The 27,454-nt window shown below is 33.7% G+C and overlaps 1 long non-coding RNA gene across 1 annotated transcript; it reads right to left on the reverse strand.

The window, feature by feature from the left end:
* Positions 1–21,230: 21,230 nt before the first annotated feature.
* On the reverse strand, positions 21,231–21,959 carry LOC148932486 (uncharacterized). The gene is made up of 3 exons (XR_016135116.1): positions 21,853–21,959; positions 21,480–21,745; positions 21,231–21,370 (listed from the first exon to the last, which is right to left on the reverse strand). It is a non-coding gene; the product is annotated as an uncharacterized LOC148932486 (long non-coding RNA).
* Positions 21,960–27,454: the final 5,495 nt, after the last annotated feature.

Here is a 27,454-nt window from a genome sequence, read left to right on the forward strand (position 1 = left end):
CAATGAATTTTAGGTAATTAATTGTAAGTATAGTTATTGATATTTTAAATAATCTATTGAGTAATAGTCTGATATATTGAATAATTACTAAAAATTAGTATTTTATTATGATGGATGGTAAAAAGAAAATATAATTTTTGAAAATGCGAGAAGCACATGTTCTTAACTCTTCTATTTAATATTTTAAATCTATATAGTTAATATTTTATATTTCATATAGAATATTACATCGAAAAAAGATATTGCAGAATGTTGTTAAATTGTAAACTATGTTACTAAGTCGGTACTACAACCTAACCCTATGGATTACTAAACCCTTTGGAGATGGATTTAACTTCGATCACATAGCGAACGCTATTTTATTGAGTTGGTACTATACCCTAACCTCATGTACTACTAAACCCTTGGATTGTTGGATTTACACTTCAGCCCCGGCGCGATGCGCAACTAACGATATTTTTAGTAATTAAATAAGTACATAATCATGTATTATTGATACATGTGAACTTTAGATTCGAATCGTTATATGCTCCATCAATCTAATGAAATATTGTCCAAATATTCAATCCCAGGACGATGCACTATTTTATTAATTGAATAAGTATATATTTAAGTATTGTTAATAACGTTACATTTTGATATCACTATATATTATTAAGATTAATTTTTTATCCACAAAAATAAACAATTAATGATTTATATGAATAGAGAAAAAGAGCTCAATATTTTAATTGGAATGAGAAACATGGTTAAGTGTATTAATTGAAGAAAGAAAGTTTTCAGAAAAGATAAAAGTATCATCTTATCTGGGGCAAACTAAAAAGAAAAATGTGTCATCTTAACTATGTGATAAAATTTACTAAAACTAATACTCCTACATGGCCATAATTAAAATTTTAAAACTAATACACCTACGTGGCCATAATTAAAACTTTAAAACTAATACCTTTAATTACTAAAACTAATATTCCTACATGACTATAATTAACATTTACTAAGACTAATACTGTAACACCCCGAGTTTTCGTGCACTAGTTTTAGAGTATAAAAAAAATTGGACGAAAAGACGATTGGAATTAAAGTGCGAGGAAATTTAAGTTTGTAAACTACAATTTTTGGAAGAAGAAAAAGAGAATAAATTAGCACAATACTTTGTGTTGAGGAATTTCAAATCTTGGAGAGATAGATGGAAAAGGACTACACAATCTTATTGAGAGGTGTGAGATTTTGCTACATAATAGTTACATGTGGAAAATACAAAAGTGGAAGCTACAACTTAGAGCATCTCCAATGGTACTTCGGCAAGAAATCGGCCAGCAGTTTCTCCCCCTGCCACGTCAGCAGCACTAAAAATCCACCTGCCACATCAGATTTAGTTTAGGCCAGCCATAGGCCATCCGCAATAAAAATAATTCAAAAAATACTACATTTACGGAATTAAAATTACGATTAAATTACGGAATTAAATTTACGAGACATATACGGGAAAATTCATTAATTGCATTTAAAAAAGGTACATAGATAAAAAAAAATTACATTTAACAAGGTACATAATAAAGAAAAAAAACTATCGCCGTGCAATCCTCCGTGCCCACAACTCTTCAATTATATCCTTTTGGAGTTGAATATGAGCATCCACTTGGCGCATGTTGGCAAATTCCTTGAGGCGGCCGGCTTCATCGAGAGGTACCCCACATCGTACACTAGGGGTGGCCGTTCCGTGGCTTGGACAGGCTTCATCATCATTGGCCCAACTAGTCAGTTGTACGCCTTCGTCTTCGACGATCATGTTGTGCAGGATAATGCAGGCGTACATTATCTGGGAAACGCATCCGACATCCCACAAACGCGTTGGACCCTTAATTGTCGCCCATCGAGACTGGAGCACACCAAATGCGCGCTCCACGTCCTTGCGCGCCGACTCCTGTCATTCCGCAAAGTAGGCCTTCCTTTCATCACTTGTTTGCCTGATCGTCTTCACAAAGACCGGCCACCGAGGGTATATCCCATCCGCCAAGTAGTAGCCCATATCATGCCGGTTGCCGTTGGCCACAAATGAGACGGCTGGACCGACGCCCTGGCACTTCTCGTTGAAGAGGGGAGACGAGTTCAGGATGTTGAGGTTGTTGTTCGACCTGGCTACCCCAAAATACGCATGCCAGATCCACAGCCGGTAATCAGCTACGGCCTCGAGGATCAACGTGGGATTCTTTGACTTGTAGCCGGTCGTGTAGGCCCCCTTCCAGGCAGTCGGACAGTTCTTCCACTCCCAATGCATACAATCTATGCTGCCTAATATCACGGGGAACCCATACTTCTCCCCGTGCATCTGCATCAAATTCTGACAATCTTCGGGAGTAGGGCTTCGAAGGTACTGCTCACCGAAAACGTTTATCACGCCCCCACAGAAATCCTTCAGACATTCCAGGGCTGTCGACTCACCGATGTGGAGGTACTCATCCCACATGTCTGCCGCGCCTCCGTAGGCCAACTGCCTGATTGCCGTCGTGCACTTTTGAATAGGGGTGTGGCCGGGTCTGCCAGCCACATCGTGCCTAAAGCAGAAATACAGATATCGACGCTCTAATGCGCTAACGATGCGCATAAACAACTCTCTACGCATTCTAAAACGCCGCTGGAACATGTTGGCGGGAAACCGCGGGTTCTCTGAAAAGTAGTCGTCGTACAGCCGCTGATGTGGAGCGGTGTGATCCCGATCAATCACTGCTCGGCGGTGGATAACCCGTGGAGGGCGAGGTATCGTCTGTTGTTCCACCCTACGCATGTACCGCTCCATGCCGCGGTTCATGTAGGCATTCATAGCCTCGTTCATCCTCCGTTCGTACTCCTCAGCATCCCCACCACTACCACCACCGCTACCACCCGCGTTACTCATCGGTCGATGATGCTCTTGTACAGAAAATTAGAGAGAGAGAAAACTCGTTAAAATAAGTGGTGCAAATGAAAATGAAACTAAAATCGCGTTTATATATAGGTTTTTTTTTTCTTAAAAAGAAAAGAATATTCGGCGCTGGCCGATCGGCCGCCACAATGGCGGCCAGCGCATCGGCTAGCGCATCGGCCAGCGCCCACCAATCGGCCAGCCCACGCCGATCGGCTCGCCGGTTAGCCGCTCGCCGCCTCCAATGGTTCGGCTAGCCGATCGGCCAGCGCGAAGAATCGGCTAGCCGGTCGCTAGCCGACCATTGGAGATGCTCTTAGCATTTCAAAGATGCCAAACTACAATATTTGGATACTAGTCAAATAGAGCAAATAAATCTAAGTGTTTCCCTCATTCCCATCCTTCTCGATTTTCGGCCTCCACAAGCTCCAAGGATGACAACCCATATACCTACAAATTAGCACCGTAAAGGATATTAGAAATATACTTCACAAAGACTCAAGATTGGAGACTTCTTCAATCTATACAATGCATCATCAATCTTCCAAGAAAGGAAAAAGACAAGAATGAGCAAGGAGTGAGCTCATCCCTAAGGCCTTTTAGAGGCAACATTAGATTCTCTTTCCTCATCAACCGAGGCTGAGATAGCAGCCGAGAGAGGCAGCCCCAACTTACACCAAAACAGCATAACAAGCATAAACATCATGTTCGAAAGGGAGCAAGCTGGCAGCCAAAAATGAGAGTCTTTGTCCCCAAGTTTCAGCACAAACAGCCAAAATAGAGAACTATATAAGCAACCCCATCTCCCTTCCCCTCCCCACTTCTTTAGACACCACAAATTCACTCAAAATCAAGGAGTGCAGCAAGGAAATGGGAGGAGCAAGAAGGCGAGGAGAGGCAGCGGCGAAGCGGAGGAAACAGCCGCGAACCGAGAGGATTCACCGAGTGAGGTAATCCCCTCGGTACCATTCTCGGCATCACGTTAGAACGCCACGAAATTTCCAGAACTTAGAATCATAGGCAGCATGCTCACGTAGGACAAATCATAGCGATAGGATCAACGAATAATCAGTTACCATAGTCAAAGAACAATTCCAGTAGGTTCTCAAAGAATTAGATGATAGGATTTAGGAAATCCTTATGCAAGATCAAAGCTTGAACATCACCAATAGTCAAGAATCAATTTTACATAGTTTTGCTAAATAAACCCACGAATTGAGCTAAGCAATAGAAGGCAGAAAACTTAGCTTATAGAGAGATTGTCTGGCGGTGGTGCGACGGGAGGCGGAGAGTTCCTCCGTGACGTCGATGGAAGGCGATGAGTAGCAGCGGAGTTTTGCCGCAGGCGAAGCTGCAGCTTGACGGAGAGCCGGACGGCGAGACGGGCAGTGATTGGCGAGCCTGCAGAGGCCGAGAAAGGGGCTGCCTCGCACGGTAACACCTCCAACCTCGGAGTACAACCACGGCGATGACTGTTTCCTTCGGAAGACGACAAGGATTTCGCAGAGAGAGAGAAGAAACGGGAATGGTTGAAGCCGCCGCTGTTTCTCCGATTTTGAATTTAGGGATTTCTAGTTTGGGGAAAATTGGAGAGGTGAGGTAAAGAAGGGATGATTGAAAAGGGAGGCGTAGCCGGCGACGCTCCGGCTACGCAGAGGAGCGGCGAATTCGCCGAGAAACTTATGGGAGTGAAGAAGCCGCCGCTGCTTCTCTACTCTTTTGATTAAGGATTTTAATTGGAAAATGAATTGGGGAAGAAGTATCGATAGAGGAAGGAGTATATTGGGTTCTATTTTATTAGGTTGGGCCATGGTTGGACTAAAAGAAAAAGAGGAGTCCGATAAAGGAATAAGGAGATTGGGCTTGTTCCATTTAATTAAGGAATTGGATATAAGGATTGGGCCAGGGGCTGCACGTAATTTATTTTGGTGACTACTGAATTATTCTAGTTGGACCAATTAATTTACTTTGGGCTAGAATTAATTATGAAAGTGAGCTTGGAGCTCGAAAGTTAATGGATTAATTCACGGATAAATTACTAAGTTCCGAAAATGGAAAATGTTGAAGTTGGAGACGCGATGGGCCGACCGGCGTCGCCCCGCGACGCCATGGGCGGCCTTAAGAAAATGCAAAGAAAAGATTTAAGAAAGGATTTTCTAAGAAAACATATTAAATGCTCAAGTAATTATTTTAAAGATAATGGAACTTCTCCGAATTTAGTTTAAGTGGACAAATAAATCCTACAACTTAATGAAGCCCGAGAAAGGACTAGTGATTCTATGAGACAAGACTAAGGATATAGGTGCTATGTCATAGGGTACATGCATTCTTTCTAAGGAGAAATAGTTCGAGTACTAATTAGCGCGTCGCGCTATTTATTTTCAAAGGATAAAATATTCAAGGGCAAGTGAGGTCAAAGCGAATAATCGAATTGAAGAATAAGCATATCAGGTGGACTTTCTTTTAATATTCAGCACACTAGTGTGGATATAAAGCAAATACATTTGATGTTATGAAAAATCATCTTTTCTCAAAATGGAGCTATGATTCTTTTCAAAATTATTGTCATGCCATAAATATATTTTTTTTTTGATGAATGAGATTGAATGTCATGGAATTGAATGTCATGGAATGGAATGGATTTATGAACAGAATGGATTTTCGGATGGAATGGATTTATGGATGGAATGGATTCACGAACGGAATGGATTTATAGATGGAATGGATTCACGAATGGAATGGATTTATGAATGAATGGAACGGATTGATGAATGCATGGAATGAATTTATAATGGAAATGGATTTATGAATGAATGATGAATGATGAATGATGAAAGTACCTAGTTTGTAGTCGAACTTTTAGCTCACAAAAGAACTTAGTAAGCTCGGGCCTTTTAAGAAAACCCTCGTGTGTTACTGTGATGGCTTGACAACTATATAATGTATGTTTTGTTTTCGGCACGTGTCCACTGAGTACTCCTGTACTAAACCCTGCATGTATTTATAAATTTGCAGGTTGAACGTCAAGAGGATGGAGTGATGATCGGAGTCGATGTTATCAAGTTGATCTCCCAACGATTCATGTCTTCATACACGAACCTTACTTATTCCGCTGCGCTTTTGTGAAGTGAGAATTGTAGAACCTCACCATCAACTCTGATTTATTTGAGGAGATGTTTATTCTGTTTTCAAGACCATGTAATGAAATACTTGGCTTCTTTGATATAAATTGACTTGGCCTTTGTGTAAATTCTCAAGTTCTAGCCCTTTTTCTTTCCCCGCTTCTTTAATCCCTCTTATTAGTCGCGGTTTACCCGTTTTCGCTATCCTTAGCAAAATGCGGTTGTGACAAATACCTTCAATTTACTAAAACTAATACTTCTACACGGCCACAAATTAAATTTAAAATTATCATTTATTAATTCAAGTGGGGTTTAGTTAATCCTTAATTATTTTTGGCCCAAAACATGTTAGCCTAGCCCAAATTCACTTTTAGGGTTGCATTATTCACTATATAAGTCCAACAAAACTATTCAATTCCTCCCAACGGCACTTTTCAATTCCTCCAAGTGTTGCCTTTATTTCTTAGTTATTTCTACCTCTTTCACGCCACAAATTTTACTCCAGATTTCTTGAATTTGTTTTGTTTACTAAAAATATGGAATGCATATGATGTGGAATGTTACTCCATGTTATAAAAAATAAACGAATATGGAATGCATATTATAAAAAGTAAATTGTCCATTGTACAGAACAAAAGTTTGATTGATTGACTAATTACAATCAATCAAAGACAATAAAAAAGTCCAAAAGTTACATCTATTATATAACTCTTTAAAAAGTTTTGAATAAAACCTAAATAAAATGCAAATGTATACATTGAGCCAAATTGATTAAATTTATATTATATTAGTATGTGGAACGATTTTTAATTTACATGACCATACCTGATATAAAGTACATAGCATTACACATAGTTTACAAATTTTTACTTGTTTTCTTAATTAATTTTTGACAAAATTTAATAAACTATTTAAACGATTAAAATCTAAGAAATAGTTTGATTAATACCATTATTATTATCTAATTAATGTATATTTTTTGGAGTATTTGATAATGCCATCAGTATTAATTACCTAATAATCTTATGTTTAATCGATTAATGTACACTAAACAATAATAAAATTATTAATGAAGGAGTGAGACGGTAGGTCAGGCCAACAACATATATAACAGTATGGGTCTCATCCCAAGAATCCAATCTCCCTTACCTTTATCCCAAAAAAAGTCCAAAAGTTACATCAATTATACAGCTTCTTTAAGAAGCTTTGCATAAAACCTAAATAAAATGCAAATCTATACATTGTACCAAATTGATTAATTGGTGACAAATTATGCATTAAGAAATAGAGAAAACTTTTTGGAATATGCAAATGTATACAATGTGAATTGGGAATAGGAAAATATGCATTAAGAATATTACTTGCTAATCATATAAGCATTACTACATATATTTTGGAAACACTCTTATCTCTATTTTATTCTCTGTTACTTTACTCTCTTCACTTCACATACAAAATAAAATTATATAAAATTATCAATTTTAATTATGCAATAATAAATATTTCATGTAACATTATTATTATTATTATTATAAAAATTAATAAAAATAAATATATATAATGGTGAGAAATAAAATGCAAACATGCATTGAGTCAATCCATCATTTGTCATTATAGCCTCTGCAATATGAATTGGGAATAGGAAAATGCATTGAGAATAGAGAAAACTTTTTGAAATATGCATTATTGATATACGTGTGATTTGCTATTAGGAATATGGCATTAATTGAGTAGACAACACTAAAAATGGAAACACTCTTATCTCTATTTTATTCTTTCTCTTTTATTTTACTCTCTTAACTTCACACACAAAATAAAATTACATAAAAATATCAATTTTTATTATGCAATAATAAATATTTCACGTAATATTATTATCATAAAAAATTAATCAAAATAAATATATAATGGTGAGAAATAAAATCAAATGAATACATTGAGCCAATCCATCATTGGCCATTATAGCCTCTGCAATGTGAATTGGAAATAGGAAAATACATTGAGAATAGAGAAAACTTTTTGGAATAGATTTGAAATAGGAAAATACATTGAGAATAGAGAAAATTTTTTGGAATAGATTTGTTGTTTGGAATATGCATCATTGATGTATGTGTGATTTGCATTAATTTTGTAGACTTTTTTATACTCATCATTGATATTTGTTGACATGCAAGGAAAAAATATATTGATAATTCTAAAATATAATAATATTAAATTTTTAACATTTGTTTGAAAACCATTCTTGTCTTCCTAACCACAGTCGGCCATTTTTACTCTATAATTTATATTTTCTTGATTCAATTCAGACTTTTTTAACTTTCAAATTATGATCATTTAATCCCTCTACAACATTAGATTAAATTTCAAATTTTAGTTTTTTTTCGCTCTAAAGTGAACAGATTTCCCCCCTTTTTTGCTTCAAGAAATCCCTCTATTTTAGATTCCTATTCTCAATATCATTAATTTATCACTGTTCAACAAACTAATTTTTTTTTAATAATTTAGTAAAAAGATTAACTTTTTAAATTAAATATCTGCTGCAAATTTTTTTTAAAAAAAAAAAAAATTGATTTAATATAAATATTTGTAATCAAACTCAAAATCTTGTGCGAATCTTTTATAAAATTTTCATATCGTTTCGTGCATTCTTATGTTTATAAAATATTATGGTTATATATAAAAATAATTTATGTTATTCAAATCTAATTCAATTCAAAGTTTAAATACATTATAAACATAATTTATATATGTTCATCTTTATTTTTTTTTAATAATTTACTATATGAATTGTTGTAAGATGTACAATGCTTTATCATATAAAAGTTGTTTAGTGTGAGTTTGTGCTGCACTTTTATAAAAAAAAGGAGAGTAATACATTTTTATTGCATCAAATAGATTAAATGTTATAAAGAAAGGAGAGTTATAAATTAGTTCATTGCATCAAATAGATTAAATGATTTGCAACGAAAATAAGAAATAAAGTTGAGGAGGAAAAGAAAAAAAAAGGAGAAAAGAAGAATAAAATTGACTATGTATTACCGAAATGAGGGATAAACTAATTAAACAAAAAAATGTGTATTTTAAATTAAATAAATGAAAGTTTTGATTATTTAAATATTAAAAAAAAAATATCTAATGGAAACTTGAATATAAATGAATTTGTTATTTTTGAATTTATTTTATGAACTGCCACTGATCTAGGTCCTAATTGTTTTTCGTATAGTACATTTTGACTTAATTTTTAAATTTAGAAAAATATTCACTATCCTTGATTCTAGGATTAAGAAATGTTTGTTGTTGGAATGAATATTTATAGGGCAACTTCTAGTTGAGTTTTGGCTCTTAAAATTCAAATTTTAAATTTTTAGCTCTGAAACATGATAAAAGTTTCCTCACATTGTTTGGGAGGGAAAATCTGCTCTTTTTTTAGGAGGGAAATTCCTCCCATTATTTTTGGGGGGAAAAATTTGCTCTTGTTTTTAGAGAGAAAACCTGCTCTTTTTTAGGAGGGAAATACTTGTTATATTGAAGTCACCCTCATTTTTTTGGGGAAAAAACCTTGTTATTGGTTGTCTCTATATTTAAAAGTTGATATTTAGCAATAGTTATGAGGAATAGGTGAATGAAAATGCCTGATGGTACTTCTATTTGTTTTTTTTGTCACATCAACTTTTACTCTTTTCTTACACATGTCAACTTTATGTCTTTTTTTTACATATGTCAACTTTTTGTCATTTTATCACACACTTCAACTCTCTTTACGCAGTAATCAACTACTATTGTCATACTCTTAAAGAAAATAAATACTCCACGTGATAACATAACATGAAACATATATGAATTAATTAATTAGCCTATCACAAGTCTAAAAACAAATACGTATATTAGTATTTAATTAGCCCATCCCACTAACTATATTCTACTACTAATTTAAACCTAATTTTCTCTCTCTGCAATGCTGCTATCTTCTTTCCCTTCTCTGTTTTTTTCGTTTTCTTCTATGGCTTTGCATCTCAAAATTTTCTTCCTAAGTTCTTCAACCATCAACAACTCTCCAAATATGTCCTTGCTTCTATTTGGAGGCGAATTCTACCCCAAAGATGAGTTTTGCATCATTATTGGAGATGCCCTCCGTTTCAATGAACAATAAATTAGACAAAAGAAATTGTAGAGAGATAAAAAAAGTCCCTCTAAGAATATAGAGAGAGAAATAAGAACCTGAGATTGAGAAATGTTTGTTATTTTCCCTATAAATTGTATTTATATGACAAATTGTATTAGAAAGTAAAAGATAATAGTATCATCCTAAGATTGTGCAATCAACCAAAGAACCAGGGCAATACTGCTTTTTTATAAACAATTAAATGTGGAAATTTTATTTTATATATATATATATTTAAAGTTAAAGACATTTATTTTATGAGACTATTTTCTTTTTTATTGATATATACATAAATTAATTTTTTTTTTGTATTGCACACAACAAATTAACTATGTAAATTATTATTTTAGCATTGCATACTGATTATGTGATGATTATAGGTTATGTAAAGGTAGTTAATAATAATAAGAGAGTCTAGTGGAATTTCTACAATAGAAAAAAAAGTATAAAATTCAGTATGAAATTAAATAAATTAAAATAAATTAAAATACTTTTACAAGGGATTCAAATTAAGGATTACAGTCTTAGTCTTATTTTTATACAGTTAAAATGAGATTATGTTAATAAACCAAGAAGACAAAATTTGGTGGACATAATTATGCAGTATTTTATAGTTAATTAACTTAAAAAAGGAACATTATTTAAAAAATCAATGAAAATAACTTAAATATGCATAAATATTTAATGAATTAACTTATGTATCATATTTACATGTATAAAAGAAGATTAAATTGATACTTTAGATTCTAAAAAATTATTATGTGGTGAAGTATAAGATGAGTAAATATGTACTGCTAAAGCATAACAATGAAAGGAGCTTACCATCAAACCTCAATCTCAATGGCAGTAACTTACGATTTAAATTCAATGGTAGTAACTTACGATTTTTTTAAATGATGTGAAAAATATTGATGAATCAAATACATAGAAAATTATGGACCCTGCCATATATATGTGAGTGAATTAGTGAATATATGGTAATGCATATTATATGTGGGTGTGTAAAATTTTCATAAAATATATTATAGTGGGGCAATCATGTATGCTTTAGCTAGAGGTGGGTCCCTTTTGTATTTCCATTTAGCAAAATAATGTTGGTGGGACACATCACATCGCATCACATCATATCATATTTCTATGGTGGTATCAATACGATAGCTATGAATTAATGCTACTTGTTTCAAGTTTAAATCCTATAAAATGAGCTCATTAGGTTGGACAGAAAATGTATATATTAGTAGTACCTATTAATATTATACTGCATTAATTATTAATCGCTGGAATCTTTTTTTAAATTTATTTACTTTACAAAAGTATAGAATTTTAACTTATGTAACCTGTTAAATGCATTAATTATTAATGGCTGAATTTGACTTTAAAGAACTGCATCTGAAGTAACTTACTTTTAATACTGCAGTCTACTCAATTAAAAAAAATGGGAAGCAACTTGCACTCTTTGCACAATCCTCAATGTAGAAATGAAGGTTTTCAATCTTCAGTCTTTTCATCTTTTACAAAGTAAAATGAAACAAAATAAATTTGCATGGTGGAAATCATTTGATGAATTAGAATTTTGGGATATTTAAATCCCTAAAAAATCTCCTACCTTTTATAAGCAGTACAACTGTAAATTTTGGTGGAAATATTTTTGGAATAAGAAAGATATAAAATAAAATCTATCAAAAATAGATTAAGTAGGAAGAGAAAATAATATATCAAAAGCATAATTAAATTGTGGAGTAATAAGAAATAGTACTAAATTTCCAACCCCTCTGACCCCCTCTGATTCTTTTAATCTCACCTCCACATCCTTGTTCTACTTTTTCTCTCTCGAGATATATATGAGCATACATATACAATATTAGCATTTATATAAAGTGTCGAGTTGGTCATCAATATTGTCCACCAATGAAGTACATTGAAACTTGCAATTACAATCTCCTTTTACACCCTTAGATACTATTTCCTTCCTAATATCATCCACTAGATTATAGTAGTGGACGGTCAAGATCAATCTTGGTAAATGGATCCCGGCTTGCATTATTTTTCATATGTTGTGCATTATGAGGGTGTATTAGTAATCGCACCATAGCTCAGAAACGTTTTAAAACGGAAAGGCCGAGAAATTAGCGGGATTTTGTTATTCCTTCCATCTACTCATTCTCTCTCACTCCATCCCATCAAAGCACAACTCAACAACTTCTCCCCTCATTCAAAGCCCAAAAACCCTAGCCGCCAAAGAGGAAACCGCAGATTCCGAGTGCCGCCGTCAATCGTGTCAGTGAATCGCGACGCCGAGCGTCGATTCGGAGTCACCGAGTTCAGGGTTTTGTACGCTTGCGCCGGTGGACGTCGATTCAACTAATTTATACATAAAAGGTGTGTTTTTAAGTCTTGATTCGTAGTCTGAAACACTTCAAATCGCGGTTTTTTTGTCAGGTAAGGCTCGGCACAGTATTCGTCGTTCGTTTTTTTTGCGATGGAGTTCCTTTTTTGCTGTAATGCACAAAACTTTTGTTTTTTTTTTTAAAAAAAAATTACGAATTTCTGAGTAGCAGTGGTTGGGTTATCCCAATTTTCAAGTATATTCATGGTTTCTAGGTTGAATTTTGTTTGGTCTTTGAAATTGGCGTTTAAAACGTACTGCAGTGGTTTAATTTGCTCTAAGACTACGAGTTTTCGTTTGCATCTTTTGTAGGTGATAGATTTTGGTCAAGATTTGTGGGTTCTGTTGACGAATTAACTTTGTTTATGGTGTAAAATCTAAAGTCTGTTATGTTCTTCTTGCATTTGTTAGTGCGGGAATGTCGAAAAGATGGCACCCCTTCAGAAGCCAGCCAACGCAGCCCGAACGTGAGAATGCTTCGCCTTTTAACTAATTTGATAGTATTATTTTACACTTATTATGGTGCATTGTTCAGTATTTGTTATGCATTTGTGTCATTATTATTTGCATTATAATTCTATTCTATCTCTGTTGAATTGTTGTCACATTATTAAGCGCATTAGCTGCATTATATTGAGGGATTTCACCATTGTTGATGTATGTGCTTTGTAATAGTCATTATTAGGTTGGAATTGTGCAATATTGGTTATTTTTGAATCACAGATGTACATTATTAGGTTGAAGTTATGCATTATTATACGGTCTATTACCATTAGTGTAAGGTCATACTGCGGAAATTTTAACAATGACATAGTATGATGTTGTCACTTATTATGTTGCATTATTCAGTGATTGTTGTGCATTTTTATCATTATTATTTGCCAGAACTGAAAGTAATGTTATTGATCTCGATCCTGTAAAATTGTGACGTTTTCAGTAGCTTTCTGAATTTTTTCTGGGTTTGTAGTGGATTTCGATCCGGGACTGAAAGTGATGTCGATTTTATGTCTTACAGAGAACAAATGACGAAGAGAGGTAGAGCATACAATACCCAACCAACAGACTACGAAGGTTACATACTAGTGCCCCTGTGTTGATGCATTATTTATAGGTTTTGTGAATTATGAAGGCTTTTCTTTGCATTATGATTGGTATTAAATTAATATTAGCCATTATTAGATTATTATGTTGCATTACCCAGTGGACATGATTGCATTATGTTTCTGATTTATTGCATTATACATTGACAGGCATGTGTTACTGTGAGTTAAGTTATACAACCAGAGATATGCCACCGGGTTTTGGAAGGAGAGACCGCCAAAGTTTGTCTTCGAGAAGTGGGTCGAAGATTACGAGCTGAATTGATCACATGAGTAGTCATTGAAACGCTCTTTAGTTTATTTTGAACAATGTGGTTTTTTTTAGGATAACGCATTTTGGAAGGAAAAAAGACGAATTATTTGTTGGTCAATTTTGAACAATACTTAGCTCTTGCTAAATGAAACATATTGTGGTGCTAGTGTGTGATGTCGTAATCAGAACATATATAATGTATGTAATGAGCCAAGTAATGCCAATGTATTGATTAATAATGTCAAAAAGGGTAACACGTTAACAGGATTTTACTGAACTCTTGCTAGGCTGACTATGCAATAATGAAACAAATGATTCGAATAATGTACAGAATGTGCTTAATGATGCAGAAATGAAATCTACAACAAGTTCTGTCGTAGCGTGCAATAATGCACATAATCATGAACGATAATGCACGGAACAAAGTTAATAATGCAAGGCTAATAAAATATTTTTAATATAAAGTTCATCGCTACAACTATATAATGCAAACTATATGTATTCAAAATGCACATTATCAGAATAAAATGCAAATGTAGTATGCATGGAATGTTCACTGTAGTATGTACAGTAGTAAGTTAACAGCTAGAAAAAAAAAATGAACAATTTCTTCATTTATAATGCACATTAACGTGCAAAAAATACAAATGTAATACCCCTAAAGTGTTTACATTGGTAGGATTACTAACAATAACATCAAGCTTTCCTCTTCCCCTTACTCAGCTTTTTCTCCTTCGACATCTCCTTAAGCATAGGACAGTTTCTAGAGTCGTGATGCCCCATCTCATGGCACGCCTTACACTATCTTAGAGGCCTAGAAGCGTCCTTCAAAGCCTTTACAAAATATGCATTACAAAGTCTATTATATGCATTATAGAAAGATACATGTCCCTTATGTGTATAGGTTAAGAGAACTCCATAACCCAGACGAATTGTAAACCATATATGATTCAATGAAACTCGTTCACTTTGAAGAAAACACGTGGTACTTAGTAATTACTAAACCCTAGCCCCCAATGGTTGCTAAACCCTTGGGGAATAAATGAAACTTTCGGTAAAGACAAAAACGTGCATTAAAGAGTACAAAACATGCATTACAAAGTATATTATATGCATTATAGAAAGAAACATGTCCCTTATGTGTACAGGTTAAGAGAACTCCATAACCCAGACGAATTGTAAACCATGTATGATTCAATGAAACTCGTTCACTTTGAGGAAAACACGTGGTACTTAGTAAGTACTAAACCCTAGCCCCCAATGGTTGCTTAAACCCTTGGGGAATAAATGAAACTTTCGGTAAAGACAAAAACGTGCATTCAAGATTACAAAACGTGCATTACGAAACCTATTATAGGCATTATAAAACGATAGATGTCGATTATGTGTATAGGGGAAGAGAACTCCCTAACCCAGACGAATTGTAAACCATATATGATTCAATGAAACTCGTTCGCTTTGAAGAAAACACTTGCTACTTAGTAAGTACTAAACCCTAGCCCCCAATGGTTGCTAAACCCTTGGGGAATAAATGAAACTTCGGCAAAGACACAAAAACGAACAAAAAAAAAAAATTGCAATGAACCATTATACCAAACAATCGGTGTTCAAGTCAGCCAATCGGTATTATAAACGATGAATGTAGAAATTTAATTACCTTCTTCCATTTTGTAGAAAACAAAATCAATAAACTATTGCTCCCAAAAACGGTTTCCGATAATAAACCACAACCAATAGAGATTTTATAGAGAATGTTTCAACAACGACGGAAGAAAAGGGAGAAGATCCGACAATGGAATGTCTTCAACGTTGGAAAAAGGGAGAAGATTTTGGAGAGAATTGTTTATTTTTGTGAAATAACCGCTAGAATCATGGGAAGGAGAAAATTATGGACATACCATAACCAACTCAAAGTTTGAATACCAATTTGGCTCCTATCGGTTTTTTAAAGGATTAAAAATTAATAAATCAGCCACAATTTTGGGCCATTAGATGTATAAAATAAAGGGCTAAGATTAAAAAGGAAAAAAGAACAAAAGATGTAAAAAGGATTTGAATACATCCCTATATATATATATATATATTGGCTTCAACTAAAAATGGGTATCATTGCTCTTAATTAATGAAGTTTAAAATCTATTGCTTCACAATAATCATATGGCTACTAAACTTAATCTCAACTCTTTGTGCCACCTGTTTCTAATTGTATCTCTCATTCTCTCTCTTCCTTGCAATATACTGTACGAAACCAATGGTGAAGAAATAGAGGATTCTATTTTATGTCTTAAAGTATATTAAAATAAAAGAAAATATATTATATTAAGACAAAAGAAAGAAATGACATTGATTTATTGATCAATAAAAATATATAATCATTTACATAGAGTATTGTTCAATAAAAGAAAAAAATGACATTGTAGATATTGTTTATTTTAGATAAGTTGATTTATTGATCTGTAAAAAAATGTACTCCATTTAATACTATTTGAAATTATTTGATTAGAATATATATTTAATGGACTTATGAGAATTAATACAAATAAATAGAGAAATAAAACTCAAAACCCATTTTACAGTTGAAAACTAAGATATTTAATCCTTTATAATTATATAGTACTCTATTATATTACAAACTCATATTTTATGGAAAATGAAATGCATCTTTATCTATACTATCAATAAAAGCTCGGTTTTTTTTGGGGGGAAATCAAAGGGAATTCCCCCCTGTTTTCAAATTTGTGATTTGGGGGAAATTTTAGTAATGCCAACCGCCCACACACACTCCCATGTATTAACAAATAGTTTAATTGACAGCACACATTTTTTGCATTAAATCCTATGGTCAAAACCATTTTACTGATTTTTAATCTAATTTTTTTACACTTTGAAATCGAGTTTAAAAAAAGGGTGGGTTTTCCCCCCCAAAAAAAGAGAGGGTTTTCCCCCCAATGAAAAGGGCGGTTTTCCCACCTTCATAATAGAAACTTCTCTATAAATACCAGTTGTCATTGCAAACAATACTCTTGCTGCAGGTTCTTATTTCTCTCTCTATTCCCTTATTGTTGCTTTTATATGTCTTTTATTCTTCTTATTTTCTTTTAATACGAATAACGCTGTTTGTTTAACTATTTCTTATGTTGCAGATAGCAAAGGTAATATCTGTGTTTTTTCACGTTTTTGTTTTATTGTTTTCTTATTTTGTTTCAATGCTTCCTTAAATGCTGATGATTTTTTATTTTGCAGATTATAGAGGTGAAATCTTTGTTGTTTCATTGTTTCTGTTTTAGTATTGTTTCGTTTTTATTTTTTTTCATTAGTTTATTAATTTCTGATGGTTTCTTATTTTACAGATTGTAAAGGTGAAATCTTTGTTGTTTCATCGTTTGTGTTTTAGTATTTTGATTAGTTCATTTTACGCTGATGATATTTTATTTTGCAGATTATAAAGTTGAGATCTTTGTTGTTCCATTGTTTGTATTTTATTATTGTTTCCTCTTCGTATTTTATAAAAATTTTATTTTATTGTTGTAACAATATCTTCACTTCTTCTGCAGTAATCGTCTTCAAGTTTTAGGCAGTTGTTCGCTATTTTTCAGTCTGGTTTTTGTATGAAGAGCTGAGAACGATTGTGATGGAGAGACAGTTTGAAGAGTGAAGGTGGAAATGGTTGAAGATGGAAATGGTTGATGGAGATGGTTGAACATTTCGAAATCGTAGTTTGAGTTTGGAAGATGTCTTTGACAGTTGATTAACTGTGTAAAGTTGTTACCCTGTGTATATAGGCCAGATAGATAGTGGAATGGTGAGTAACAGTTGTACAGTTTTTGGAATGTTAAATAATTATTTGAAGTTCAGATAATAAAATAACATTGTTTTTGTCATGCATATTATTTTATTTTATTATTGAGTGATTAGTATATGTGTCTTTGTGTAATAAAGTATTTGTATAATATGTGGAATGTTGAATAATCAATAGATGTTCAAATAATAGTATTCGAGTAACATAGAAATTGTTATCCATATTTGTGTTTGTTAATACACACAAAACTGTGGGGTTTAGTAGTTTTTGATTGTAGTGTGTAGCATCTGCTCATTGGTGTGAGTTATAATCTTAGGATAGTGTTCACTAATTGATCGGAGTTAAATCCTTCCCCTAAGGGTTTAGTAATCCATAGGGCTAGGGTCTATCACCTAATTAGCGAATTTTGTTTACAGTTTTATACATTAATTTTTTGTATGTAATTTTATGCATAAAATACTACATTAACTAATACTTATAATTCAAATGTTATCAAACTTTATTTTGATTGTAGTTATTGTGTTTTTGCGTCGATGTTTTTATAGTGTTTAATGTTGATCATTTAGAGGTATTTGTATGTATTAAATTTAAATTCCCACAAAACTGTATGGTTTTTTGAGCTTATTTATGTAATGAAATTAGTCATCAAGTTATTTGGGAATGATAAGTTATGTTGGATTTTTGTAATTTTTTATGTTGTGCCTTATTGTTATGAGTTATAACCTTATGATAGTGTTAACTAATTGATCGAAGTTAAATCCTTCCCCTAAGGGTTTAGTAACCCATAGGGCTAGGGTCTAGCACCTAAATAGCTAATGTTGTGTACAGTTTTATACATTATTTTTTTGTATTTAATTTTATGCATAAATATACATTAACTAATATTTATAATTCATATGTTATAAAAATTTATTTTGGTTGTAGTTATTAGGTTTTCGTGTCGATGTTTTCATAGCGTTTTATGTTAATTAGTTAGATGTATTTGTATGTATTAAAGTTTAATTCCCACAATACTAGATGGTGTTTTGAGCTTATTTATGTAATGAAATTAGTCATCAATTTATTTCTGAATACTGACTTATGTCGAATTTTTGTTATATTTTATGGTGTACCACTGAATATTTTTACAGATATATGTTTACATGTGTGTTGTTTGTTTTTGGAAGTTCATTTATTTAATTTTAATAATTGTTAAATTAGTTGTTGAGGTGTTTCATTTATCGTTGATCGACGTGTTATTCAAGTTTGTAGGTATGCAGAGAACATTGACATGTGCGAATTATATTTTTTGTTTGTTAATACATTCAAAACTCTAGGGTTTAGTGTTGCATGGGTGTAGGGTGTAGTACCTACTTTTCATAGTTGTAATCATATCATAGTGTATGTCTATATCCATAGGGTTTACTAATGCATACGGTTAGCATATAGTAGTATTTTTTATTACAGTACTTCTTTGATTGATTATACTGCTTCGTCAATATTTATAATACGTCAAGATTTATAATACAGTAATTTTGATTATTTATTGCAGTATTAATTCATAGATAATCTAAATCACTATTTTTGAGGTGGTTTCATTTGTTGTTGATTGACGTGTTGTTCAAGATTTTGCTTAATTTAAAATTTATGATAGAATGTTAGATGTGTATATGCATTCATTAGTTTATATGTATTGGTTAAATTTGTAATAATTAGCTTTGCTCAGAAAGTTGATATTGTCAAGATTTTGCATAGATTATCTAAATCACTGTTTTTGAGGTGGATTCATTTATTGTTGATTGACATGTTGTTCAAGATTTGCTTAATTTAAAATTTATGATAGAATGTTTATATGTGTGTATGTATACATTAGTTTATATGTATATGTTAAATTTGTAATAATTATCTTTGCGCAGAAAAGTTGATATTGCCAATTAATGCAAAACTGATATTCTTTGCAGTAATGGGTATTGCATTTATTGCTGATTGACATAAATTAAAAATTTTAATTGTGAGTATTGGATAAATTGTTTTATTTAGATTATGAGTATTAATTTTCGTTGTGTGTTTTAATAGATTCACTCTTACCGTGTTATCTCATTATAATGTTCATCTTCATATTCATATGTTGTTTTCATTTTATTTTTTTCTTGTGATATTTGATTTGATTTTTGTAATAATTTGCTTGGTTGTGGTGTTTTAGTAATGAACTTTTCAGCATTGTATGTTGGTCCAATTTCAATCCAACTATACGATGGATAATCAAATCTCAGAGTGTTTGATTCTGTAGAGTAAGACATTGTTTGCTGAACAAATGATATAGAATATCATGACAATTTAACAAAATAAAACTAATATAGAATATCAGGACAATTACTACTATGAATTAATTCAACTCTACAAAAGTTACAAAATACAAATAATTTTATTGATGACAATCAATATAGAATACAAATAATTTTATTACTCTACAAAATAGTAGATCTAATTTGTATTACTATCGGACGCTACACATTTATATTCCAAGTAGAATATAAATTAGATCTACTATTGACTACTACCAAAAAATATAGGCAGCTACACATTTATATTCCAAGTAGAATATCATGACAATCGAACTCTCGGAGTGTTAAATTTGTATTTATAAAAAGTTATAACAAATTTCATGATATTCTATATTGATGTTATACATTTATACTCAAGTATTTATTGTAATAACACATTTTATGATATATTGAATACTATATGTTATATTGAGTCGGATGATGTACTTATGAGATATATTTTGTATTTTAGCATTTTGAATATGAAAGCAGAATTGTCAGTCGGTTGTAATGTAATGATTAGTTTGATTAGAAGTGTTTGTCATTAATGTTTTGTCGATTCGTCTTACGTCGGTCATAGTAACTTTGAATTATATAATATATTTTACCGGAGTTATTATTTTAGTAGCTTTCATAGTGTAAATACAACAACCTGTTTATTTTTAATTATACAAATATAGTAATTAACAAAAGAGAGTAATATCGTAATAGTGAAATAAGGTATGTTGTTTCATAATACTACTTATTAAAAAAAATGAAAACAATAATGTTTTGGTAGTAGTGAATATAAAAGGATAGATCTACTTGGAATATAAATTTAACAATTACATACACACATATATCTAAATATTTTTATATCATAAATTCTAGAGTAATAAAATCTAAACAAGTACTACTATGAATCAATTCATACAAATAGTACGATATGAGCAAGTAAAATACAATATTAATCTATACATGTAAATTATTACATACATACATGAATCTCAACATTCTATCATAAATTTTTAATTAATCAAAATTTAATTTAATATATGTTAATATTTGTAATGAATATCATTTTTTCTATAATAGTGTCATAAGCATAATACAAAACAGATATTAATTCATTGATGAGTACATATTTGATTTACATATTCATAAATATAATGTAATCAATAATTGCATCATAAATATAATTCAAAATAGAATTAACAAAGTTCATATTTGATACTGTATGCGATAGAGTATTTAAAACATAATCAATTAAAAATACATATTGTTTGTTCCACAAATTATAGTTTCTAAGATTCACTTACCTGATTAGCAATTCTTCAAAATACTCCATTTATCATTTGTCATCACTGCAAAGATATATTGCAAGATTGTATTATTTATTTATCTAGCAATGTAATATCGTGTATTGAATTGAATTAATGCATTAATTATGTACTATACTATTTATTACGTTACCTCATTGTGGTTTGGCGTTTTAAACAATGCGTAACACCATCATATATATCCACGTGGAAAGAATTGGGTGAAATCAGATGAAAAATCACCACACCTCCGGCTTTCAGGTTGTTATCTGTTTGAAATTTCTGCCATCCATCATCGAAGCACTTTAATCCGTCGGCAAGTAGTTTGACTTCTACTGTCCAGATTTTTTGCCTGTTTTCAAGTTGGCATGTTGGGCCTAACTCACCTTGAAATTCTGCTTGAAGTATGTCTTGAAAGACCTGTTGTATTAATTAATATGAATTTTATAGTTTTGTGAATTTAGATGATACAAGCAACGTATTCTAAAAAGAAAAACTAAATTTAATAAATGAGTTTCAATACGTACCATTTGTGATTGTTGATCGGATGAAATCACTGTGCCAAACTTTGTAATCTTTTTTCGTGGGTTTCTTTCATTTAGTTGCATAGCCATTTTTTTAGCAAATTGAATCTTTGATCTTTACAGAGAGAAATATGGATATGGTTTCAAATATGAGAGAAAATTTACAGGAGTAATTGTGGTTGACTGGTAGATGAGGAAATGTTGTTGCTTTTATTGAATGGTAGGTGTAACACCCCGACTTTTTTTTCTAGTTTCTTAGCTGTTCTCACAACAATGTCGATTGTGTAGCCAAAATTTTTATTCAATAGCTCGAGTTCTTTTTACATTTGAAGGACTCAATTAGATGATCATTTTTTTTTTGACGATGCAACCCGAATGAAGAAACGAATGTGTTTTATTGAAGATAGAAAGAAATTTTAGATTTTGTTGATCGTGTACCAAGTCTCAAAGTTTACAAATAAATTAACATCTCTCTTTGGAAGCCCAAATTCTTTTGTTGAGAAATTATTTTGTTTAAGAGCCCAATCCATTTATCAATATGTCTGTTGAGCCCAATTTTGTATCTATAGCACAAATAAGATCAATCTGATCAGCATCACGTTCTTCCCCCACTTTTATTTTGTTACCGGGAAAAGAGGAAACCGAATTATTTTATACACTCACAAATCACTGCCAAATACTGAAACAACCTCAGCCTATATGTACGCTTACCATTACTCAGTTCAGTTATGCACATCATAATTGACAAACCAAGAGCAAAAAGAAGAGAAGAAATGCGTTTACTTTGTTTCTGGAATTGGTAGCTGCAAAAGAAGAGAAATCAATACAACATATACTTTCATCAGTGCAGCAAGCATCGTTGGAATTCACGAAAATCGAGCGGCACCGACAGAGCAGAATTTATCGGGAAGGCGGCAGCACTGCTAGGCTGCTTGACGAGCAGCGGAGTCTAGGCAACGGAAATTTGCAGCAACCGAACACCGAACGGATTGACGGCACCCAGTGCTGAAACTGATTGAGAAGGAGAGTCTGATGAGACGGCAGCAATCTTGAGACCGGGCTGGAGCACGGTGGTCTCAAATTGAAGACAGAGCGAGCTTGATGCTGAACGGAGAAGTCGGTGGTTGGGATGCGAATCAAAAGTGGCAGCGGCGAGGGACACTGAGAGAGGGAGAGAGAGATAAAGCTGCTTTGAGAATTTGAGAGATGAAGATAGAGGCAGTTTTGAATTGTGGAAGGAAGAAGGAGAGAGGATGAAGGAGACAGAGGCAGCGGCAGACTTCCGAGCAGGCCCAACCAGCGACGGTGACGGGAGCAAGGAAGGAGATGGCGGCGTGTGAACGACGGCGCTGCGGGAAAATTCAAAGCAGCGGCGAACTTCCTTTGAGAGGCCGAGATGGAAGAGGATGAGAGATATCTAGAAGAGGGAGACATAGTTGGGTTTCTCTGATTTTGGAACAGCAAATGGCGGTGGCTCGGCGAGTGCAGGGCAGCACTGAATCGCCACGGAAATGAACAGAGCAGACGTCGTTGAACCGTCTGGAGAGAAGAGGAGTGAAATACCGGCGAGGAGAGAGAAAGAGAAATAGTGTGATATGAATTTGGGATCCCATGATTTTACGCAAGAAAGTGAAGAGAGAAGAGAGGGATTGGAGTTTCTGATTTTGAAATTTCAAATGGGCGACTCCTGTTTTGGCATTTGCTATTGAGGTTGAGGGAGAAGCAGTAGAGGAGAGAAGTAGTAATTAAGAACTGAGAGAAAATGGAGATATGCATTGATCGAGCATTCCTTTCCTCTAGGAATGGGACTAATTTAATGGATTGCTGGAGCATCTAATTCATTGTTGAGCACATGGAAATGGAGTGGGTGAGTTCTCTTTTAGATTTTCGAGCTCGTTTGATAAGAATATTTATTTTATTACTCTCAAGCAGTATGGATTTGAAATGAGGGCAAAGGGAATTAGTCTTAGACATAATTTATATTTGCAAGTGTTGGGCTGGTGTAGTTTTGTTGGGCTAAGGATTTAATATATATATTGATGATCTAGTATAGCTTTTTGGGCAGCGAGCTTAGCTCTTGAAGTGAGTTGGGCAGGTTGTTTGATCGCTAGGCTGTTTAACGAAATTAATTAAACCTCCCTTCTAACTAAAATACGAGAGCTTCACAAATTTATGCTAAGGATGAGCGAGGATTAAATGAACACCATGTAGGACGCATGCACTATTTTAAATATATTTTCTTTTTGCAAAGTCTAATTTTAGCATTCTATGTTCTTTTGAAAAGGGTGAATTTTGTGCACGTCTTTTGAGATCGGAACGGAAAGTTGTTTTGAGGAGATAAGCGAATGAGGTGGACTTTCTTTTTAAATAAGAACTATGTCCTAAGCATGTTATTTTTGAAATGATGGAAGATTGGGAGATATGTTTGTCATGCCATATTTTCTTTTTGTGATGCCGTGGGACCTATCTGAAGTGGCTTTTGCCATGTATGGTTAACGAATTCGGGTCTGACTAGGGAGTGAGTCCCTACTCAGGCTGGTGTACACCCAGTAGATCGTGCGCTATCTCTTTGAGTTGGCCGGTCTAGTGACTTGGAATGTGGCCACATTCCTTGTCATGTAGTTCAGATATGGTATGGTGATGTTGATGATGTTGAGGTTGATGGTGCTGATGATGTTGGTGAAATGTTTTAGTGACTCGGGCCCTTTCAAAGTTAAAACCCCTAGGCCACTCGTTAATGGCATGTTAAACAATTTTTATAAAAATGTTTTCGGCATGAGTCCACTGAGTGCATCAAGTACTCAGCCCTGCATTTGTTTTAAAAAATGTGCAGGTTAAGCTGTGACGAGCGTGGTGGGTGTTGAGCATAAAAGTGGAGAATGTCTATCAAATGTTCGGAATATGTTGTGTCTTCATACATGACATTATTCTACTCTCGAAATGCTTCCGCTGAGTTGTTGTCTTTCTTTTGAGTTCTTGTATTGTTGAGATAATATTCTTTGGGGTTGTTGATTGTCGAAATGGTACTCTGATTTTATTTGAGCTATTTCAATTTTTTCGAGCTATGGTCGAGTTGTGTCTTTTTCCCCTTTCTTCCCCGCTTCTTTAACCCTCTCCAGTCGCGATTTACTGTGTTTTCTATCCTTAGAAAATGCGGGCGTGACAAAGGTGAGTAGGGTTTTAATATTTTGTACTCGGGATATGTATTCACTTTTTATTTATAATTGAACAATTAAATAATATTATATTTTAAGTAGATAAATACGTAACTAATTAATAATATGATTAGATGAATGTGTAACTATGTTGAGTATAATTTTGCATTTAATACTTTGATTTTTTTTAATGTTTCAGCGAATTTATTTGTTAATTCGCATGTTGTTTTATATTTTTTCCCAATAATATTTTAGGGGACAATATAATGACAACTATGAATTAATGCTATTTGGTGGAAGAGGACAATATAATGACAACTATGAATTAATGCTATTGGTTTCAAGTTTTAAATTTCTTTTAATCAAAATATATTTCCAAGATTTCAGTTTGTGGTTTTAATAAATAATTATTTTCATGTTCTAGTCTATGATTTAAGTTTAGGATTTCAATAAATATAATTATTTTCATTTGTTTAATTTCTTTTTCAAGATTTATGTGTTTGTTTCATTGGATTAATTGGATTGCCATATACACACACGTATATTGATATCATAATATGATAATATTATACACATAAAATGTCACGACCACAACTCCCTAGTGCTAGTGAGCGTAGCTATTTCACGACTAAACAATTCTCAGTAATCAAGGAACAACAATAAAAAGGATGAAATCACTTAAATCAATAGTATCAAAGGCATATGGGTACATAGTCAAAACGTGTTCAGAGTATCAAGACTAAGTTCATAGCTTTCTAGCACATAACTCTAGATTGCAGCGGAAGAGTCCAAGACAAAATAGCACGTATGAAGACATGCTACCTTGGGCTACCTATCTACTTATTTAAGGATCGTTCCCAACACCTTCGCCTGCTCGTCCACGTTCAACCTGCACATTTGAAAATAACATGCAGGGCTGAGTATTTGATATACTCAGTGGGCACGTTGCCAAAAACAGTTCTATTTTAAATTGTCAATGCCACAGTTAAGTGATCACGGGGTTTTACTTAAAAGACCCGAGTCACTAAAATACTTTTCCTTTAGTAAAGATTTGATTGCGCAATCACATAACATAGATATACCATATCTGAAACTGATGTGAACCGGGAATGTGGCCACATTCCACGACGGTCACTGGACCGGCCAACTCCTTTGTTAGCTCACGGTCCCCTCATGTGTACACTAGTCCGAGTAGGGTTTGCGGCCCTACTGGGACCCGAATTCGATTTAACTAAATTGGCATAGCCAAGCAGATAGGTAATCATAAAACAAAACATGGCATGACAACATACTTGAGCAAAGATTCACATTTTCATACTGAAATCACGTTTTGAAAGAAATGCCCACCTCAAAAGCTAAAGCTCCTTCCGAAATTTCCTTAACTTGGTCTTAGATGACGTTCGAAGATGTCCCTTTAGGAAATAAAATGATACTTAATTAGATTTTGAGATATCCGTTAAGCTTAAACATGGATGCATCCTAAGTGCGTGATCATTTTATTCTTCCTTTAAATTTTCTAGAAGAGTTCTAGAATTCTTGAATATTAATTAAATCAGTAGATTTAATTAAATTAGAAAAATTATTCGCTTAACTTGAGGGTGTTTCCTCCTAAGCCATTCATTTAAGTACTAAAAATTTGGCTCGAGGTCTATTCATCGTTAAAGTATCATATTTTCTTAATATTAATCACTTGAGCACCAATTCTAAATCCCGGGAAAATTAGACTTATTCTTGTGAAATAATTAGCGGGCTATTATTTAAATTCATAACATAGTAAGGCCCAAAGATTTAATTAGCTTCCTAATACTTAAATTTATTTAATGGCCCAACTAATGCTCACCCTACTAGCCCATCTCATAAAAAAAATATAAGACCCACCAATAAAATAGAGAGAGGCCCAAAGATGAAGCCCCATATACTTCACAAAACCACCGGCCCCTCCCTCATTCCCTTAATTCGAAACCCTAATCGGAGAGAGAGCTTGGCGGCCCCTCCTTGTCTACCGCCGCCGGCTGCTCCGATCAGCGCCCCCCCCCCTGTGCGTCGCCGGTGACTCGTTGCCTTCCCCTCCTCTCTCTACCTCATTAATAAAAAATTTCCCAAATTAAAATCCTAAATCGGAAGAGGAAAAATCGGCGGCTCCACCCTCTTCTTCCTCACGTTGCCTCGCCGGACTCCGCCGGCGCATACTCCCCTGCAACTCGACACTCGACGCCGCTGAGCGTTTCCCGGTGAGGCAGCGCCGCCTCCTTCACGGCTGCATCCGTCATCGCCGTCTAAGGCTCGGGGGAAACGACGGCTGCTGCGCGGCGAGGCTCGAGGCGCCGCCGCTTCGCGCTACTGCTCCTGCGGCGCCGTCGCCCCGGTCGACTACCCGGAGCTCTGCCGTTGACTGACCATACCAGACAGCTTGCCTTTCTAAGGCTAAGTTCTTTAGCCTCTCTCTTTTT

The sequence above is a fragment of the Salvia hispanica genome, chromosome 2, assembly GCF_029641045.1.
Source record: "Salvia hispanica isolate PSC_SH4W2 chromosome 2, Shi_PSC_v1, whole genome shotgun sequence".
Lineage (NCBI taxonomy): Eukaryota > Viridiplantae > Streptophyta > Magnoliopsida > Lamiales > Lamiaceae > Salvia > Salvia hispanica.